Source organism: Amborella trichopoda, chromosome 12 (genome assembly GCF_054954075.1).
Source record: "Amborella trichopoda isolate Santa Cruz 75 chromosome 12, AtrichopodaSantaCruz75HAP2 v2.0, whole genome shotgun sequence".
Taxonomy (NCBI): domain Eukaryota; kingdom Viridiplantae; phylum Streptophyta; class Magnoliopsida; order Amborellales; family Amborellaceae; genus Amborella; species Amborella trichopoda.
In genome coordinates, this window is record NC_142347.1 from 25,396,207 (window position 1) to 25,417,698 (window position 21,492).

Here is a 21,492-nt window from a genome sequence, read left to right on the forward strand (position 1 = left end):
ACGACCCACTGGAAAAAGTGATGGAATTACTCCTGGCTAAAAATATGGTTTATCTCCGGCCACCAACTGTACCACCATTTCAAGTCATGGATAAAAGCAAGTCGTGCAAATGGCATCAAAACCATGACCATGACCCCCAAAACTGCACATATTTGAAATGGGTGATTCAAGGGTTAATCAATAGGAGGGACATCATTGTCACACCTAGAAATCAACCTGTCAAAGAGCCTAATCAAAAGATGGGTATCTTCACAAACCGTCTCCCTAAGAATATGGTCACAACGACCGAAAAGTCGAGAGCTCAAGAGAACGTTGTCATTCAAATGATTGAGAATGGAGACGAAGAATATGATCCTGGCCAATTCATATTTTCTTGTGATCATCACTTTTAAAAGCTCGAAGTAGGTCTTTTGAGCCTTTTGAGAGGAAGCCCTTCATCTCCGAACCTCGGTAACCTACCCAAATGGGATCAATATGATGAAGATGACACATTAGAGATCAATAAGGTTAGAACCAATGACAAGGCGTCATCTTCCAAATAAGGGGCTAACACCCCAAAGTCTCCCATTACTCTTGATAGGGCCGACCCTATCGAGCTTCAGGCTGACGAGGTTGATTCCTTAACCCGAAGAGGCCTAGTGCTCAAACCCATTCAGCTGATGCCCGACATTCTCGACGAATGAATGGGAAACACCTCAACAGCCAAACAATCAGCAAGAGCCGCAGATCACGAGACGAATAAAGAAACTCAAGGATCTGCAACCACCTTCGATCTATCGGCTCATCTCGGGAAGATCCAGGCTCAAATATCCATCTTGGAGCTACTCTCCAACTCACCAGCACACGCCCAAATTGAAAGGGTTCTTGCTAAGACACACATCTCAAGCAACACACAGCCGGATGAATGGTGCGGAATGATCAACCAACTGATAGAACCAACGCTAATTATATTCACGGACGATGACATCCTGGCTGACTTCAACCATTTTCATGTCCAATCTTTGACCATCACCATTTTCATGCAAGGATATGAAATATGGCGAGTTCTTGATGATAATGGGGCATCCCTAAACATATGCCCTATGAAAACAGTGAAGCAGATAGGTAAAAGCTCGGATGACTTCGACTCATGCCAACTAACTATTGCCGCATATGATGGAACCAAGAGACAAGCTAAAGGCATACTACCTCTCATGCTCAAGATCGGACCTACAGTCCAAATGATAAAGTTTTATGTCTTGGACATAAAACCTTCATTCAATATGCTGCTAGGAAGACCATGAATGCATGAAAACCTCGTAGTCGCCTCAACACTCCATCAATGACTCAAATTTATGACTAAAAATGGCGTCACGAAGGTATGTATTGAACCCCATTCGTATTCCAATTCTAGTATTGGTAGCAGGAAGCTAGCCATAGCGGTCGAGCTTGGAGAAATCCTACTCGCTTTTTTTGAGCAAGCCGATCGTGCTGTCTTACGGCTATGGCCGGCAACCCTGTTTCACAAATTTTACAAACTTCTACATCAATGGATGACATTAACAATGTCAACATTGATATGGCTTCGAGTCCCTAAAAGGTTGGTACCAGCTCTTCTCCCAAAGCTCTCAACCAAGCCAAGGCTTGGGGAGTCAAGGGAAAGGCATAACGGAAGCGATTTCTGCATCACTACAAACCAAAACTAAAAATGGGGATCGAAGAGGACTCGGGTGTACTCTCACCCTATTTCAAAGCCTGATGAATCCTTCAAGCTATCCAAGCTTTATATCTAGAGGCATTCAAAACCTCGATCCTCTCGATGCTCATCCTTCAAAACGGCCAAAGGTGATCCTTGATTCCCCAGCGGTAGGGAATTCTTCTTCCACTTTTTCGCACACACAAGAATTGGGGATTGAAGACCTTTTTGCTGACCTGGATTTGAAGGTATGCACAATCGGCTCTAACACAGCTAAGGGTGCTCATTCGCCTATACAAATCCAAGAACGTAATTGGTCGATCATTCCTCTCTCTCGAGAATCGCTAAAAGAATAGATAGGCGTTGGGTGGCCATCCAATTGCCCTGCGCATCTAGTCCCCAATACTTCTCTCTTGATTCCCATAATGGACACCTCTTATGATATTTCAAAATCCACCATTGAAAATTCAAAACAAGATAAAACAATGGTAATAGAAAAGAATTTTCAAAATAGGTGAACGTTCAAGAAGGCCTAATAACGAAGCACGATACCCAAGATGACGAATTGGACGACCAAGACGAAGATCAAGAGAGCCAAGAGTCTGAAGAAATCTCTCAACCTGAGGAACTCACTTCCCATGTCGAGCAATTCCAGAAGATATTCAATGGTGACCCAACGGCTATCATCAAAGAGACGGTCGATGTAAAACTAGAAATTGAGAAGGACCCAAGGTTAACCAAGATTGGAACCTCCCTAGAGGAGTAGGAAAGTATGATTTCCTTTTTCAAGTAACATCGCGATGTCTTCGTTTGGTCATACGATGATATGCTAGGGTTAGATCCCACATTGGTGCATCATCATCTAATATTCAACGAACGAGCAAAGCCTGTAAGGCAGAAACTCTAACGTCTTTTGACGTACCTTGAGCTCAAAATCAAAGAAGAAATTGATAAACTACTCAAGGCTAAGTTCATTACCCCCGTCGATTACTCAAAATGGTTGGCCAACATATTGGTCGTACCCAAGAAAGACGGGAGGATCAGAGTGTGTGTCGACTACAGAGACCTCAACAAGGCATGTCCCAAGCACAATTTTCCATTATCAACTATAGACGCCTTGGTCGACAACACTGTGGGGCACAAATGTTGTCATCGTGAACGACGTCTTGGGTTATAACCAGATCCTCATGGCAGAAGAAGACCACACCAAGACTTCATTCTTAATGTAATGGGGAACCTATTGTTACTGTGTCATACCCTTTGGCCTCAAAAATGCGGGGGCAACTCATCAGTGGGCAATGACTAGCATCTTCCACGATTTAATGCACACCATCATGGAAGACGATGTCAATGACGTTCTGGTCAAGTCAAAGCCCAGGTCTGATCATCAGACCAACCTGAGAATCATTTTTTAAAGACTCCGAAAAAATCAACTCAAACTCAATCCACAGAAATGTTATATTGGAGTTGAATCTGGCAAACTACTAGGATTTATAGTAAGCCAAAGGGGCATTGAGGTGGACCCATCCAAAATACGAGCCATCATTGAAATGCTCCCTCCTCGAAACATCAGAGAAATCTATCGGCTTCAAAGCGGCATACAAGCCATAAGGCATTTTATTTCATAACTTGCAGATAAGTGCTTGTCGTTCAATAGACTCCTTAAGAATGATACCCCATTCATATGGGATAATGAATGGCAAGAAGCATTTGACCAAATTTAGGAGTACTTCACCAAACCTACCATCCTTAGTCCTCCTAGTCCAAATAAACCCCTATTCCTATACATATATGTGAAAGAAAAGATCATGGGGGCAATGTTAGAACAATACGACGACCATGAAAAAGGACAAACAATATACTACATCAGCAAAACCATGGTTGACTATGAGACAAGATGCACGGATGAGGAGAAGCACTGCTTAACACTTATGTGGTCTATGCAAAATTTAAGACTCTATGTCTTATCTCATACAGTCAAGATCATCTAAAAAATATACCCACTCAAGTACCTATTGGAGAGACCAGTCCTTAATGGGCGTTTGACAAAGTGAAAAATGCTATTGAGCGAGTTCGAGATCGAGTATGTTACTCAAAAATCGATTAAAGGACGAGCTAATGCTGATCACTTGGCTAAACATGCACTGCCAGATAACACTCTTGTCAACACGGATCTCCCTAATGAGAACCTCTTCACAATTGAGGACTCAATTTGGGAGCTATACTTCGACAGTGCCAAGAATGAGTACGGGTCAGGTATAGGAGTCATATTATGCTCACTCGAGAATATTTTAATGCCAACAACCATCAGATTGAATTTCCCATGTACCAATAACATTGTTGAATATGAACCTTTGATAGTTGGGCTCGAGAATGCCATGGGAATGAAAATCCAGCAAATACGAGTGATTGGTGACTCCTTACTCGTCATAAACCAAGTTAAGGAGATTTGGAAGGTGAAAGAAGAAAAGTTAAAGCCTTATTAAGAAAAGATGGAAAAGATGATCCCATATTTTAAGCAAATCACCTTCCAGCATTTAACTAGGGAAAATAATTGGTTTGCTGACACCCTTGCAATCCTTTCCTCAATAGTTGATATTCTCCTAGGAATCACCATGCTCCCATTCTACATCAGGAACAAACATGACCTTTCCCCACCAAGGATCAAAAAAGAAATAGAGCTAGAAAATGAGAATGATGGGGAAGTGTCTCTCGTGGCTTCAGATGCGCTAGTTCAGACAAAACCATGGTTCCACAATATTCTGTCCCTGTTAAAAGATGGGTTATACGCTGAAGGAGCCACCAAAAAGGATAAAGAAGCACCTTGAAGGTTTTCAATGGGATTCTTGGTAAGAGGTGACCTCCTGTTGAAGAAATCCTTTGATGGCATCATTCTATGGTGTCTTGACCAGCCAAATATCGACCAAGTACAGAGAAAGTTACACAATGAAGGAGGTCATTCTGGGGCAGCTGCCTTATCTCATAAAATCAGGCGTCAAGGCTATTGCTGGACCACCATGACTGAAGATTGTTGGAAGTTCATTAAGAGGTGTCCCAAATGTCAAATTTATAGATACCTCATCCATGCACCATCCACACAACTCAACTCAACACCACTTATATGGCCCTTTGCCATGTGGGGTCTTGTTATCATCGGAATGATATCACCGAAAGCCTCAAATGGCCACCGTTTAATAGTAACGGCTACAAAGTACTTCACAAAATGGGTAGTGGCTGCACCATTTGTCAAAATAGAAGGACAACTTGTTGCCCGTTTTATAAAGAACAACATTGTATTCAGATTTAGTGTTCCTGAGTCAATCATTACCTGACAATGGATCCAATTTCCAAAATGAAAGAGTCACTAAGGTGTGTAAAAATTTCAGGATAACGCAAAAATTCTCCACACCTTATTACCCTAAAGGAAACAGCTAAGCGAAGGCCACAAAAAGCTAAACGATGCCCTATGGGCCTACCAGACAACTAAGAAGACTCTTATTGGCATGACCCCATACTCATTGGTGTATGGTATGGAAGCAGTGCTACCCATTGAAGTTGAGATATCATCTCTCCCAATGCTCATTCATTCAGATGAGGGACAAAAGATCAAAGCACGAATAGTTGCTCTCATTAATTTTGATGAAAGACGACTACGAGCGACACAAAATATCATTTCTTATCAGTGTAGGATCGAGAGGGAATACCAAAGAAAGTTGTTCCTCGACAGTTCAAAGATGGGGACATGGTACTCAAGAAAATCTTCCACACTCCTGCATATCCACACCCTTTAAACAAGTTCAAACCTAATTGGGAGGGAAAATTTGTGGTCACCCCAGTGCATGCAAGCAATTCTTACAAGATAAAAATCAGGAGGGGTACGAACTCAACGACCCCATTAATGCGATGTATCTTAGAAAATACTACCCATAATGAGTTCAAAAGCGTGCTGAAAACCTGGAAAGGCATTACAAAGAAAAATGAAAAAATATAAGAAAAAAAATGAACATGGTGAAAACCTGAAAATGACGTCATAGGTAAAAAGAAAAAAAAAAAAAAAAAACTCCAAAAAGGAGCTTGAACTCAAGTACAAACAAGTACTTGCAAATTCCAACAATACTGCACAAGCAGACCCTTGAGGATGAAGACTCCTCCTAAACCGCGTAAGTTCCCAGCAAAACCAACTTAGAAAGATGTGGAAGGGTAACATGAATGGAAGATCGATGTGACTTCGACGAGGATAACAACGAGACCTCTCCAAAATGGAAGTCCAGCAAGAATCTAGAGAACTCTTTATGGATCCACAAAGCACAGGATAAAAGTTCCAAAGGTAAAAGGACAACTTCGAGATTTTTGAGTTCTCACGATCCCACGAGAAAATCCTCTTGTCATCCTTGGTTAAAACTTGATAAAGAAAATAACCACAAAAGGGCCCACTGGTGGCAAACCTGTATGGCCCATCCCTTTTAAGAGTACTTTTGCAAATTGACCTTTGAATCATCCATTTTCAAAAACAAAACACTTTTTAGAAAGGAGTTCCTCGTTCTCGAAGCCAACTTCCTATGCCTGTTATGAAGGCTTGAAACTAGCCAAGCACTCCATTGTTGTGAGACATAACTACCAACTACCACATATAGGAGATGGGTGAACCTTGCCGATGACAAAATTAGCCAGTCTGGGAATGTTTTTCTCTCGATTGGGTCCCCTGAGACAAAATGAGGGAAGATCATCCCAGTGTGTGCATATGATGATCCAATAGCTGGAAATTCGAGACAAAAACCCTACAATTATGGGGCGGAGTTTGTAAAAATTCAGTTTGGAAGATGTGTGCAAAGACAGTATCTTGTTATGCTTCGATAAATCAATTGCACACGTATAAGTTAAAAGACCCCTAACAGGGGCAATAAAAAAAAGAGATCAAGCAGAACAGAAAACAAAATTTTGGGTATCTCAAAACTCTGATTTTATTCATCAATTAAAATGGGCTTATTACAGGCGTTCACGCCATTAAACTTGGTCCTATGACCCAAATTCCGATTGTCTTAACAGACTTCAACCAAAAAAACAAAAACTACTAAAAAATAACACTGATCATGAGATCAACTTACTCATGCCAAGAAAGAAATAAAGAAAAGAGAATATTTTGGCTATTCGGTCTTTGACTTTGGATCAACATCCTTCTCCTTGAGTTCCGCCATGAAGGCCACCCATAGAGCCAATTCGACTTCAGCCTCTTCCAATCGAATGTCGCATGTGTCCTCATTGGATTTGATTCATTTATTTGAATAAGTGGTTCCATCTTCTCGATGAGGCATGAGATCCTGAGCAGGAACAAAAGATTCGCCTCGACGTCTCAAAGATCTAAGGCATAGTGGAAGAGGGCAGGCATGTTCCCACCAAGAATCATAGTTGGAAATGGTTGTGGGCTTGTCTTACTTAGCTGACCCCTCACTCGAAAAAGACATCTTCCCCTTCCATGACAAACCCGCCTTGACCACAAGCGTGGAAGAATGTCGTTAAAGCAGAAAGATAGGGCGACGATCAATCGCCTCTCTTGAAGAAGTATAATTCTGAATATGGCGAAACTGGCGAAGCACCCTCTGAAGGAAATACCCCTTTGTGAAGTGGTGCCCTGCTAGAGTAAGACATGAGTGCCCCATAGCAGGCAGTAATAGGGATATGTTTTCAAGACCCTTGTGCACACAATCGAATGACAACAACTTGTCAAGAATCTTGCCAAAATATTTGACATCCTGGGGTCGAGTGGTGTCGTTGACATATGCTAGTCCCAAAGCCGCAGATACAACTATCATTGCTCGACGTGGACAGACAACATCAAAATGTTCATAACCCAAATATGTAGAAAACAGGAGTGAAAAGCATCCCAAAAGGTCACACAATAAAAATCCAGAACCCCAGAATGATCTGGGGCAAATTGGTTTGGGCCGTGTGGCCCAACTGAGACCCTCTCGAATTGAGCAGGGCTTTTTCTAGTAAATTTTTGTTGTAAAAAAATGAGTTTCAGAATTCAAAACTAGACAAAAAACTGAGCTCCAGGGGCAAAATAAAAAAAAATTGTATTAAAAAATATACTTGCAAAATCAGGAGACTGCCCTCAATAAATCGGTCACCTCGCGTGACCCAGTTGTGAAGACCCCGATATATGCCCACTAAAACGGTCGGAACAATGGTGTAACCAGCTCGTTCTCAGAAGGCATGGACTAAGGGAATAAGGGACCTGTGAATCATCTTACGACCACATGGAAAGAGAACAGAGCTCAACAACACAAAAAGAAAAATACAGATCTGTTCGGTGGCTCGAGATTGTTCTCTATTTCGGACCAGCAACTCCTTATCAACCCACTGACCATGTGAAGAATAAGCCGCCCCCAACAGTTGCGCACCCATGATAGAATGGCTGTCAGTGGCAGTGGAGGATTGATATGCAATGCCGGCCAAGTTTAGGAAAAAACTCCTGGCAACTTCCTCCAAAGTGGGCATTGGCGCGCCTGTTGGAAGAAAGAAAGAGTTCATCTGATAGTTGAGCCTCTCAGCAAGAGCCTCAAGGAGTGGAAAATTCACATGGCAAGAGGCCATGTTCAAAATGCCTATCATCGAAATTGAAGCCAAAAAAGCCATGAGCTCAGGCCACTGTCGAGTGAAAAGAAACCAATCTCGGAACCAGGGTCCGATGATCGGAAAGCCATTGACGCATTGGGGAACATCACCTGAACGAAGGCCCTACGAGATATGAGAGGGCAGACCTTCAGGGAAGTGCCTAACCCTAAGAAAAAGGTGAGAATCCTCCTCCTCTCATTCGTTGACAACCCACTCGGAAACCTTCCCCTTGCCCTTGGAGATCGTGTTTTCCTTCTTCGGAGCCATGAAAGCCTAAGGATGGGTGCAATAAAAGCCTGTAAAAATAGAGGGAAGATGATGAAGAAGGGAGAGGATGAAGGTGAGAGGAAGAAAATTGAGTTTGAAAGAAGAGAGAAGAGTGAGAGGGGGATGATTTTTATAAAAATAAAAGAAACCCGACACAAAACGCATCCTATATTTATCCATTTTGGCCAACAGCGGGTTTAGATAACCCTAAAACTTAAAAAAAACATAAAAAAAAATTTGAGGGTTGGAGGATTAGGCGACACCTCCCCGTGTTGCCCAATTCCGTACTCAGACTTGGACATTTTTTTTGACAAAAATCCCTATTTCATCCCTTTGTTCAAAATAATAATTTTTTTTTTTTTAATGGGCGACACCATCTGTGTCGCCTAGCCTGTGAGGGAGACGGGCCTCTTGTCCCCAAGGCGACACCACTGATGTCGCCCATATATTTTTTTGCAAAAAATTTTATTTTTTTATCTCCTCAAGTTTTACTTAATAAAAAAAAAAAAAAAATTATCGAAGCGACACCAGCCGTGTCGCCCAGACATGGTCGACACCACCCATGTCTCTTGAGCGTCACTACACATGTCGCGCAAAACATTTTTCTTGAAAATGTGCCAACTTGATTTTAGGGTCTTTCTTCTTGGTGTTGTCTTGTGTTTTTAGGACCATTTTAAAATAATTTAATTAATTTTCAAAAATTTCAGTCACTGCTCAGTGGAACGAGCCTAAACTGCCAAAAAAAATTTCAAAAATAAAAATATTTTCAAACATTTTAATTAATTTTTCAAAAATTTCAAATGCTCTGTGGTGGCATGAGCCTAAACTGCCAACCAATGTTCCCAAAAAATATAAAAATTTCAAAAATTCAAAAAAAAAGAAAAAGAAAAAAAGGCAATGCTCATTGATAGCATGAGCTTAATTTCCAAAAATAAAATTTTCAAAAAAATAAAATAAAAAATAAACTACTCCTCGGTGGCATGAGCCTAAACTGCTAACGAAAGTCCAATCTAGGGCACAACCACCCTGTTCGATGGAAAAACATCAAACTCGTACGACGTAAAACAGCTTAGATAAGAAAAACATCAAACTCATGCGATGTAAAAGAGCCAAGAGAGGAAAAATGTCAAACTCGTCCGACGTAAAAGAGCCGAGACGGTAACGTCTAGCCTCGTTTGATGTAAAAGGTCGAGTGTATCCAAGGCACAACCACCCTGAAAAAACATCTATCCCCGTATGATGTAAAAGGTTGGGTGTATCTAGTTTAACATCAAACTCGTGCAACGTAAAAGAGTCGAGGCCAGTGCCATCTAGCCTCGTATGACCCAAAAAGTCAGGTGTGTTCAGGGCACAACCACCATGTTCAACGAAAAAAGTCTATCCCCGTATGACATAAAAGGGTTGGGTGTATTCTGTCTATCCTCGCATTGAAGTAAAAAGGTCAGGTGTATTGTCCATCACTGCATGACGCTAAACTGCTTAGAGGGCTCTATAGTTGCAAGAGTTAAAATTACTAACCAACCGTGTTTTTCAAGATATCTTTCCCTTTTCAAAATTTTCAATGTATGTCTTGTGTTTTCCAAAACTTTAATTTCTTTGTTAAAACGTAACCTGTCCTTACTCCGGGTTCTACTTCAAATCTCCCCCTACTTTCAAAAATGTTAAAAGACTTTTAAAAATGAAGGAGCTTGGACACCCGTACATGATGATTACCACGTTTGCCGCGATTGATGCGTTGCTGCCTCGCCTCTAACTTTGGATTCGGCCAGACAAGTCTCTTCTTATAGAAAGACTTTTCCTATAGACTGCCTTAGAAAACCCTAAGGAGATCAAAGAAAATGCTAGGGTTAAAAAAAAATCAAATTGTGAAAAGCCCTGAAGTTAAGTGGCATGGCCAAAAAACCCAACTCGAGTTTCAAGCTTGTGTAACTCATCGACATCTCACTTCGAAAACCCTAGGAGGAAAAATGACCTAGGTGGGTGAGTTCGGTGAGCGCAATGACTTGGAGGGATAGTTGATGTGCCCCCTGACCACATAACTTCAGGACAAACTCTAAAATGTTTGTTTTGTCTATGACATTCACTTATTCCTCAAAGGATAGGGAACGTCAGAGTGTCTACTTCTTTGCCACTCCCCTGTCCCTCAACAGACAGGGAGTGCCAAAGAGGGCAATTGTAGACACCCCATATTAAATCCGACAAATTTTATGATTTCTTAGACTCGTAGGACCATACTTATCCTAGTAAATCCAAATCTGTAGTTCACACAACCTACCTTGTGACCCGTAACCTGTCAGCTTGCCAGGAACCTGCGAAAACCCTGTTTTGACCCATATTTTTGTAAGCGCCCTGTTTTACTAAAACATTCATTAAAAATAATAAACAAATCCATTTTGATCCAAATTTTCTCTGAGAGCTTCAAAAGAGGTTGTGAAAGACACTCCATTTGAAAAATATCAAATTTGATAAGTTTTAGTTTGGGCAACACCAGTCATGTCGCCCAGGCGACACTGGCAATGTCGCCCAAGTCATTCCAGTAAATGTCTTGTTTTACCAAAATAATCATTAAAATAGTAAAAAAATCTTGTTTGACCCAAATGTTTTTTGGTAGCTTCACAAGAGGATGGGGAATGCACTTAAAATGAAAAAATGAACTTTGACCAAGTTTGACTTGGACGACAAGGGGTGACACGGGCAGTTCGCTCAACCTAAACTAGGCGACCGCCCAGTGTCGCCCAGTCCCTTTTGCCCCAAATCGATATTTTGAATTTAATGAACTTTTTTTTACTTTTTTGTGGGTGACACTAGGCATGTCGCCCAAATCTGTGACTCTCAAAATTTGACTTTTTGACCGAGAATTTGCTTGTTACAAGTGCTTATCTTTCCTAATGAGATTTGACCCCTATAAGGACTCTTTTTGTGGTCATTTGATGGGAGCGAGAGAGAGACAACCTGGGATAGAGAAAGAACGATTAAGGATACAGATAGAAAACTCAAAGAGATGAGAAACCATTGGGATAACTTCAAGAAACCCCTTGCCCCCTAGAACATCAACCCTTAAGCCTGAGAGTGCTTAGATCTAAGCCATCGATAACCATCTATACGGCACAACCATCCTATACTGAAGAGACTTACTGGCTAATATCCGGATCAGAAAGACAAAAGAGGCTCAGTTCTGATACGAGCGAGCCTCAGAAGACTCGAGAGTTTCAGGGCCATCCGGCCCGATTCGGTATCATTTTCTTCCATTTTATCTCTTTTTATTTTATTGTTTTTATTTTATTTTGATCTATTTTTTTACATAAAAATCGTATTTTGTAATGTCTTGGATCATGTTGGCTCTGTCACAGATCTGAGTGTAGATCTGCTCGTTTGTTGGCAGATCTGGCCTCAGATATGAATTTGATTTGTCCCCACCTTCTCTACTATTTTACATTTCCAGATCTGTCAGATTTTGCATCAGAAACATGTATGAATGGTGGGTGAACAATGGTGACCCACTAATTGACGGCAAGTATCGCGATGGAATGATTCACCGTTTTGTGAGCATGAGTAAGACTCACTAGGGAATGGTGAATGAATTCACTGGGGAATGATAAATAACAGTAATGAAGATGGTGCGCGCACACAAATGGGTTGGTTAGGGAAGGTGTGCGTGGAACTTTATGTAAAGGGCGTGTGCACATGTGCGGACTCACTAGGGAGGCAATGGAGGTGGTGTACACACACTAATGGGTCGGTTAGGGGAGACGTGCACGAAGATGCACGTAAAATGGGTGTGCATGTATGTGGGGGCATCTTTAAGGTCATGCCTCCTACACCTCTGCGAAGCAGTTTAATGTCATGTGGCCAGAACGTGCACTATGGTTTAAGGTCGCATAGCTTGGACCATGGTTATGCAGTTTAGAGTCATGAAACAAGGACCATGCAGTTTACGGTCGTCCAACTAGACCTCCGCTGCAGTTTAAGGTCATATAGTTTGGACCATAGTTATGCAGTTTAAAGTCATGCAACACAAATCATTGTGTGGGTCTCCATGTAGGTGAAGCTCCATGGGGGATAGGTCTGTGGATAGTGATATGACTCCCTGAGGATAAAAATATCTAAGGCTATACATAGGCAGGGGCTTTTAGATGAAGACGGTGGCCTTACGAGGAGTGGAAGCCAAGCGGACTCCTCTGGGGACTAAGGGGGTAAGTGTGACTCCCTGGGGTGCAGAATGAAGCTTCACATAACTCCACTGGGGGTGACATGCCAGTGCATAGGTGTACTGTGGGTTGAAAAGATTAGCATGGCCCTAACTCACTGGGGATAGTAAGTCGCAATAGGGTGTGACTCACCCTAGGGTGTTGGTGCGAAGCAGACCCACTAGGGATTAAAGGGGTAAGTGAGACTCCTCTTTTCTTGTCATACACCTAACTCCGCTGAGGGTGTTGATGAAATACATCTAGCGAAGAGGTGGTCCCTCTCGTAGTTATAGTCATACGCATGGACTATTTGTCGCGCTGTGCGTTACAGTTTAAAGGTCTTGTAGCTCGAACCATTGCGACGCAGTTTTAAAGTCATGGAGCTAGGACCATGCACTTTATGGTCATGCAACTAGGCTTCCGCTACAGTTTAGGGTCATATAGGTTGGACCAAGGCTGAGCAGTTTAATGTCATGCGGCCGGGACATGCATTATGGTTTAACCTCATATAGCTTGGACCGTGGTTATGCAGTTTAATGTCATGTAACTAGGACTATGCAGTTTAAGGTTGTGCAACTAGACCTCCGCTACAGTTTAGGGTCATATAGTTTGGACCAAGGTTACGTAGTTTAAGATCATGCGGCTCAGACTATGGCTGTGCAGTTTAAATTCATGCAGCACAGACTACAGCTATGCAGTTTAAGGTCATGTAGTGTGGACCATGGTTGTACAATTTAAAGTCATGCGGCACGGACCATGGGGTGATGAAGGAACGCGACTCCATGGGGAACAGAGCTGTCACTTGAAACTAGACTCCCTGAGGAGTGAGACTGTGGTGCAGGGAATGAACTTCTTGAGGAGGCAGGACATTAGCCCGGACGGGAGTGTCGTGGCATGATCGCGACACTAAGTGTTGGATAGCACACGCGGCATTAAGCCTAAATGTTGTGTGCACAACGTTAGCCACTTGTTGAGGCGCACGACGTTAAATCCTTGACGAAGGGCGCGACGATAACTTATGGGTGAAGGCACGTGGTGATGGCCCTTGACAAAGGCATGCGGCTGTGACCCTTGACAAAGGCATGTGACAATAGCCTCTGATGAAGGCATGCAGCGATAGCATCTAACGAAGGCGTGCCGTGAAGACATCTTATGCAGCGCGTGGGGATAACCCTTTTGGGTCTCGGGCTTGACCGGCCCCAGCCTGGTCTTATTCCCATGTGAAGATGAGGACTGCAGCATCTTTTTGGATTTGTCAAGGGTAGTTTACGGCACTACTGAGTATAAAAGGGGGGAAGACCCCTTTTTACTATTTTACGAAGGGTAAAATAGTTTAGAGCGAGAGAGAGAGAGAGAGCTTAAGCCTTTGGCAAGAGACTTCTGACGAGAGTTTTTTGGCCACAACTTGCAGCAGACAGGCTTTCAGGAGCTTTTTCGTCAAGCTTCAACAGGTTGCGAGTCCTTACAATGTGTTAGCGAACATTTTTGAAGAGTGCAGAGGCTCATCCGAGAAAGGATCGGGGCTTCTCAGAGTCTTAGAAAGATTTGCAGAGGTGCTCTGCTGGAGTTCGAGAGCTTCTCCGGTAGTCTCGTGGCTAAAGGGGAGGTCACAGAGAAGTCGAGGGAGTCTGACAATTCTTTGGCTATCAAGGGGAAAGAAGGGGGAGCAGCAGTGGGCTCACCGAAAACTCAATGGAATTCCTGTGAGATTTTAGCAAACTGTTGAAACGTGAAAATAGAGACAAGGGAGTTCTGCAAGGCCACATGGAAGTTTTTTGAGGTTTTTGATGGTTTTTTGCCAACTTCAGTTAGTAATGGAAAGGTTTCCCGGCAAGAAAGATTGAACTCCCGGTAAAGAGGGAAAACGCCGGTGGGAACTCAAGGGCTCGCGAGGCTGTAACAATCGAAGAGACAAAAGCATCGTGGTACGGCGACCAATCTCCCTCAGCTCGCACGGTTACAAGCCATGCCATGAGTATCAGGCAGCGTGCCCGGATTCCTAGGGACGTGGTGTGTTGTGCATGTGGCACATGTGAACAGCTGGAGCGCGGGTGTTTCTTATAGTCCCTTAGATGTGGGACATCAATAAGGGATCCTTAGCAGTCAAACGGTGATAGCCCTCCACGAGATGGCGATACCATATTGACAGGTAGGCGGTGGTAGCTCCCTGGCCACGAGACGACGATAGCCCTGCCTTTTGCGCAAGGTGATATCGTCTCAGTGGGCAGACGGCGAAAGTCCTTCCCTTGGTTGCGAGACAACGATAGCTTGTCAGCATTATGCCTTGAGTGGCCAGTCAGTGATATGCCTTTGTGAGCACAGTTCTTCTTGGACGCTTAGCGCCTTTCGCCAGTGTAGCTTTTGATTTGATGGCCCAGTCTTCAGGTGCTATTCCAAATGTGAAGAACCTCCCGTGAGCAGGGAAGCTTGGCACTGATGTCTTCACCGGTGAAAGCTTGGTGAGAGATGAGCCCATCTGGTTGACAGAAAGCTTATGTGAACCGAGATGGCCCATGAGCGTCACCTTTGGTAGTGACCCTGTGCGGTTGGTGACAAGGGAAGATAATGAAGGCAATGTGAGTGTAGACGAAGTGGTGGGCCTCCTGCACTGCCTGTACCAAAACATAGCCTCTAATGGGAACCTGCCGAATTTAGGCAAGCGGATGGTACAAACCCCGAGCATGAAATGGTCATCTGCCGGGCTGCAAGTGTAAGGAGAGCACCAATATTTGAAGGGGTAATCCTCTTGGACCATAAGAGTGCTTAGCTAGTTTAGGGACATTCTGAAGCGTGCTTCTCTGCTGGCCGCCAATCAGTGTTCGGCGGGCTACTATGACCGTTGCTCAAACACAGTCAAGGTGCTTTTGGAGACATGGTGCCATGTTAGCAACACATGGCTGCTCAATCGTGGTAAAGCAAGGATATCTCTGGTAGACTTGTATTTTATTGGTGGACTACCGCTCATTCGTAGCATGCATGACAAGTTCATGCCTCTGAACTCTATCATTTTTTAGGACGAACGGGTCGGGAAGGAAGTTCCACCAGTTGGGCTTCGAGAGCTGTTTGGAAGTTACCAGCTACTCTGGTCTGAAAGAAAGAAAGGACGCATTACCTCCACCAAGTGGGCGGCCTTTTTCTATGGGGATTGTGATGATGAAGTTGGTTCCTCACCAAAGAAAGGAAAGGAGGACGCCCCACCAATTTTTGAGCTACAGAAGGAGAACAAGCATGTCTTCCTAACTACCTATCTGGTGCTTTTCTTGTGCAAATTTTCTCTCCCCGGTGGAGCAGACATCATCCATCCATGCACTTTCTATGTGCCCTGTGACATGGCGAGAGGGAGAAAATTTGTGCGTGCACAGCCGATCCTTTGCAGGATCTACTATAGCATAAGAGTTGTATCTAGGGAAAAGGTTTATCAAGGCGATGAAGGAAAGAACGGGATAGTGGATGATGAAGCCTTCTAGGGGACTTCAGGACGCCTTTCCCCATCCATTATGTATATGGCTGGCTTGGGGCTTATTTCTCGGGCATTTACCTCCGAACTGAAGAATAAGAGGAGACGATGTGCCCATTTCTACATAGGATTGCCAAGCAGAAAGCAGTCTTTCATACTCCCGGTCGTGCGCGTAGCTTGCTCTTCAACGATCACCTTCACATGAGGAGGCCCGCCTTTCTAGTGGGGAATCTTACAAATCGTGCTTTCATTGATGAGCTGCGTAAGAGCCTAGATGGTGCTCCTACCACTCATAAGGCGCTAATGTATATATTGAGTGTTAGGGGCAGAGTTCTCCCCTACCACACTGTTCATAGTGCAAAGCTTGAGGGGTATTTCCCTCACAGATTTGCTCAGCAGAACGGGCTCGATCAAGGAATCTCGTTCTCCATATTCTTTGAAAGTTAGCACAGCAAGGCCGCTCGCTGAAAGAAGGACCAGCTGAGAACCCATCGGGAGACTTGGCTTTCGAGGCACATTCGCACAGCTGGAGCCACGTGCCAGGAGTTCACAAAGGTGAATAAGTATGTGAAGTCGTTCTTCGGTCGTAGAGTGCGGGCGACTGAAGCCCACGAAGTTTGGTCCCGGATCAACAAAGGGTATTAGGATGTTGGCCACCCTGAAAAGGGAAAATTTCTCGTTGGAGCAAGAAGACCTGGCAGAGGAAGATGGCAAAAACCCCTCTGCTGAGGGAGGTATTTACCCTGGGCTTTCCTTGGGACTGGCGCACTCTCGGGCAGCCTCGCCAAATTGTCGTGGACAGGCCTCTGCTCGGTTTCTTGACATGGAGTAGGAGATAGAGTGCATTTTTGACAATCTTTCTGCTAGTTTCAAATGGAAAGAAGGCTGCAAGGTCCGAGGTAATGAAGAGCGTCCGGTCCAGCGACTCCTCATGCCCTGGCCAAGAAGGCCACCAAGGCCTCGAGGCGTAAAGGGTGAAGTTGCAGTGCTTCGTGAGTCAGAAGATGGCTCTTCAACCTCATCCTCTTCCGTGGGCTATGTGTCTCCTTCTACTACTGCATCACCTTCTGCTCTTGAGGATTCACCTTCTCCTTTACCTGAACCTTCCCTTGGCCTTTTGGAGGCCCAGGTCGTTGCCTCAAAGCCTATTGCCCCGATCGAGATTACTTCAGATCGGGAAGAGACATTCGTGGTCGAAGGGCAGGGTCCATTCTCGATGAAGGTGAATGGGGCTGAAGAGGTTGACCTTAATGAGGTGGCAGAGGTGGAGAGGGCCTCAAGAAATCTTGAGGTTGGTGTGCCTATCGAGGAAATGGAAACCCTGGTAGATGTTATAGCTATAGAAGAGGATGGAGCCTCAGGGACTGAAGACGGACCACCCGAGCGATAGGAGGTTTCTGCCTAGAGTGATGTAGCTGTGGGGTACGCAGAGTCAGAACACCCTTAGGGATCAGGCTTAGAAGGCCCGTAGGCAACATCCACACCTATGGATGAGGCAGGCCCTGTAGGAGAGTCTGTAGCTGATGTGGTTGACGTGGAAGACAAGGGCAAAGAAGGAGAGGGGGAAGGTGTCGACTATGCCAAGCTGGAGGTGGTTGTTCAAGAAGAGGGGACACAAGGAGAGATCACTGTCCCTGGAGAGGAGGCTGTCGAGGTGTAGCTCAACGCAGAGATAGTGGCTCCAGGAAAGGAGGTCAGCCTAGCCTAGGATGAGGTAGTGGAACCTATAGAGGGTGCAGCTACAACACTTGAGCATGAGAGCCTGAGGCCTTGGTGACAGCTAGGGATCCTCCTGTTGTGGCTGTGGAGAAAGCTGCAAAGCGACTAGAGGACTCACAGCTAGAGTGGTTGGAAATTTCCTCATATATATATATATATATATATATATATATATATATATATATATATATATGGTAAAAACTTTCAATAGAAAAATATCATAAATTTTTTAGTGAAAACCTATCTTAAAATTTCAAATTTTAGAGCAAGAAAATATCTTAAAATTTTAGAAATAAAAACTATATCAAATTTTAGAGAGAGAGACTATCTAAAAAAATTTAGGGTGAGAAACTATCTCAAAAATTTTAGAGAGAGAAAATATCATAAATTTCAAGTTTCAGAGAGAGAAAATGTCTTAAAATTTTAGAGAAAGAAAATGCCAAAATTTTTAGAGAGAAAGTATCGCAAAATTTTTGAAAGAATATTAACTCAACTTTTAAGGTTTAGAGAGATAGAGTATCTTAAAATTTTAGAGAAAGAAATTAGATCAAAGTTTAGAGATAGAAACTACGTAAATGTTTTTAGAGAGCAACTGTCTTAAAAATTTTAGAGAGAGAAACTATCCCAAAATATTTAGGGATATAAAATATCTTAAATTTCAAAGTTTAGAGAGAGAAAATATCTTGAAATTTTAGAGAAAGAAAATACCTAAATTTAAGAGAGAGTGTGAGAGAAAGTATATCAAAATTTTTGAAGGAAACTTACTTTAAGCTTTGGAGAGATAGAGTATCTTAAAATTTCATAGAGAGAAATTATATCAAATTTTAGAGAGAGAAACTACCTAAATTGTTTTAGAGAGAAACTGTTTTAAAATTTTTAGTGGGAGACACTATTTCAAAAATTCTAGAGAACGAAACTATTTTAGATTCCAAGTGTTAGAGATAAAATATCTTAAAATTTTAGATGGAGAAAATACCTATATTTTGAGAGAGAAAGAGAGAGAGAGAGAGAGAGAGAAACTATGCAAAAATTTTAAAAGAAGATTATCGCAAATTTTAAGCTTTAGAGAGATAAAGTATCTTACAATTTTAGATAGATAAATTATTTCAAATTTTAGAGAGAGAAACTACTTAAATTATTATAGAGAGAAACTGTTTGAAAATATTTAGAGAGAGAAACTATCACAAATTTAAGTTTTAGAGAAAGAAACTTATTAGAGATAACACTATCTTAAAAATTTTAGAGAGAAATTGTATCAAATTTAAAGTTTTAGAAAGAAAGTATCTTAAAACTTTAGAGTGAAACTATATCAAATTTTAGAGAGACAAATTGCCTAAAAAAAATTTATAACAAATTTCAAGTTTTAGGTAGTTTTTCTCTCTAAAAATATTGAGATAGTGTCTCTTTCTAAAAATTTTAGGTAGTTTCTCTCTAAAAAATTTTGTTATTTTGTTTTACAATTGGAAAAAAAAAATATATGTATTTGTTGCATACCAAATATGTTTAACGTAAATTTCGAATGAAGAACTTTGCAGGAAAATGTTTTCATATCTACCAAATGTGTCGTAAATTGCGTAAACCCAGGTTATGCAAATAGATGACCCAAACGAGGGATTTACATAACTTGGGTATTATCTACAAGCTATCCAAACAGTCATTTTTCAACAACTAGGTTATGACGTAACCTAGGTTTGCATAACCATGTTATGATCCAAAACATGGTTTTGGTTACCTACGGTCCAAACGAGTCCTAAATCTTTAAAATAGTCTTAAGTTACCCAAAACATATCTTAATACCCTCAAATAATCACCTTAGACACATACGAGACTTATGAACCCAAAAAACTAACCCAAACACCAATTTGACAACATAAACCTGAAACGAAGATACTAAAGTTCTAGCCTTGAAGACCCTTCAGTAGTACTCAAATTTGACCAAATTTGGTTGCATATTATAGAGGAGGTTGTAAGATTTCCAACAATCCAAGAATCGCCTGAATCCGACTAATGGTTAGAAAATCACGGCATGGGAAGATTGTTTAGAAAATGACAATTTAATGCCTATCACCTAGACATGTGTCAACGCACATTGGATGCATGGCCTGATGGGTCATATTGTGTTTTGCACCCAAATTTGACCAGATTTAAGGTGGTTTTTGACAAAAAAACTGACAAAAATAAAAAAAGGGGCCTAAACATCCTAATAGAACTAGGAGATTAGATCCATTAATTTAAACCCTAACACTAGTTCAAGCCTATAAATTTCCTCAAAAAAATAGTCCAATATCACATAAAAATTCCCTAGAAATTCTTAAGGAAATTCCAAGATAATTAAAAAATTCCAAAATCCCCTAGATAAATAGGAATCCCTCTATAAAATTAGAAACAATTCTTAAAAATTAGGATAAATCCTAGAAATTCTAAAAAATTATAAATTCATTCAGAAATCCTAAGAAAATAACAAAAATCCTAAAACCCTTAGAAAATTAGGTAAAACCTTTAGGAAAATAGAGAAAACCTCTAGAAAGCCTTTGATAAAAGTCCCTAAGCGTAAATCCACTCAAAATTTGTCATCGTAGGAATATGTTCTTCTAGATCCAAATTAAAAACCTTAGATCCATGCTTCAAGAAAGCAAGAGAATGCATCAAAATGTGTAAATAACCCAAGGTCCTGATACAGGCCCCGACTCTAGATTTCATAGATACGTGCTCTTCCTCTCTCTTTTATGTTTATTTATTTCTTCCTTTAATTTTTTATTTTATTTTATTTCTCTGAATTTTTCTTTACTATTAGATTTAATAAAATTTTAGGACTATTGTTAGATTATTTACACAGATTTCGAAGCTGGTGTTGCCAGTAGACTCATAAAAGAACTGAATCTGTGTGAATCTACGATGTTTCTGAGCCCATAATTTGATGATCCCGCTCTATACTTATTCATAAATTTAAATCATTTCACAAGGTATTTGGTTAATCTCTCTCTGTGATCAGTGTAAATCTAAGCATAAACACTTAGCATTCGTCGTAGTGATCAGATTTTGGGTTTTAGGGTTTTCTACTACAAAATGCTCAAATGTCCATGTCTGAAGAGAAAAAAGAAAAGAGAGGAGATAGAAAGGAAAAATTAGCAAGAGTCAAGTGGGAGGATCCCATTAATAAAATTATTAGGGAGCTTTTTCTCTAATTCTAAAAAAAAAAAAAACTTAAAAAAAGAAAAAACTAAATTGAAAAAAAAAAAAAAAGTGCTGTTGGAACATAAAAATGTTACCTGCAACACCTCCATGCTACCCTCCAAGATTCTATGGCCATGAACAGCCCGGTTGAATAGAGCTCGATAAATGCCAACCATGACAATAGACACTATTGTAGTGCCCACATTTTGTCCTACTAGCCACTAATTTCTTCATGGTAACATAATCCCCAGAGGGAGTAAATGTAGCCCCTAGAACTTTTCTCCCTAAAATTGAATGAACAGGTATGAGAAACAGGTTGATAGGGGACACCTGATAGGGCTACTAGACAAGTAATTTTAACAACTCCCTCAATTGTTAAAGTGGCCTTACCAATAGGA